Below are 1,103 nucleotides of genomic sequence, written 5' to 3'. Positions count from 1 at the left end.
GGTAGGTAGGTAGGTAGGTAGGTATGTGTGTATATCAACAACTGTAGTATTACGATTTAATGATGATATAAGTTATGATGAGTCAGAGACACGTGATGTGCACTTGAAAATAGATTGTAATATGAACGAGAAACGTAGCAAATACCGGAAGTGAAGCACAGGAAGTTATCTTTCAAGCCGTGTCCACTTGACGCGCTTAATTTTTTTTTATATAGTTTATATATACATAGTTTTTTTTTTTTGTTTTCTTTTCTCTTTCACCGCTTGTTTTTCTTAGGGGACGTCAAGGAGTGTTATCATAGTATTATTATTATTATTATTATTTCATATTCTTGGACTTAATCGACAATTTTAAATATGTTAATAAAGTTTTAATGTATGTAATTTAAATATATATCTGTACGAATGACCATGGAAGTAGTTGTATATGAATGCTTGTATGTATATCACAAACACGCTCTATCTATCTATCTATCTATCTATCTATCTATCTATCTATCTATTCTTTGTAAGCCTAGTACTTATTCTATCGGTCTCTATCACACCACAATCGGTTGTCAAGCGATGTTGGGGGGACAAACACAGAAACACAAACACACACACACATATATATATCTATATATATACATATATACGACGGGCTTCTTTCAGTTTTCGTCTACCAAATCCACGCACAAGGCTTTGGTCGGCTCGAGGCTATGGCAGAAGACACTTGCCCAAGGTGCTACGCAGTGGGACTGAACCCGGAACCAAAGTGGTTGGTAAGCAAGCTACTTACCACACAGTCACTCCAACGCCTATAACAATGTGTGACGCTTACAGCACCTAGGTTTCCCAAGCGGTCACCCATCTAAGAACTAACTAGGCTCGACGTTGCTTAACTTCGGTGATCGGACAAGAACCGGTGCTTTCAACGTGATATGGCCGCATATATATATGTACATGTGTGTGTGTGTGTGTGTGAGTGTGTGTGTGGTGTGTGTGTGTGTGTGAGTGTGTGTGTGTGTGTGTGTGTGTGTGTGTATGTGTGTGTGTGTGTGTGTGTGTGTGTGTGTGTGTGTGTGGTGTGTGTTGATCTGTGGGAAGAAATGCTTGAGTCATGC

The 1,103-nt window shown here is 39.1% G+C and overlaps 1 pseudogene; it reads right to left on the bottom strand.

Moving 5' to 3' along the window:
* Positions 1-813: 813 nt before the first annotated feature.
* Positions 814-932, bottom strand: LOC115227391 (annotated as a pseudogene).
* Between the last annotated feature and the right edge of the window lie 171 nt (positions 933-1,103).

The sequence above is a fragment of the Octopus sinensis genome, unplaced genomic scaffold (assembly GCF_006345805.1).
Source record: "Octopus sinensis unplaced genomic scaffold, ASM634580v1 Contig02960, whole genome shotgun sequence".
In the NCBI taxonomy this organism is placed as follows: Eukaryota; Metazoa; Mollusca; class Cephalopoda; order Octopoda; family Octopodidae; genus Octopus; species Octopus sinensis.
The sequence above is the reverse complement of the archived record's forward strand: the minus strand, read 5'-3'. Positions and strand labels throughout refer to the sequence as shown.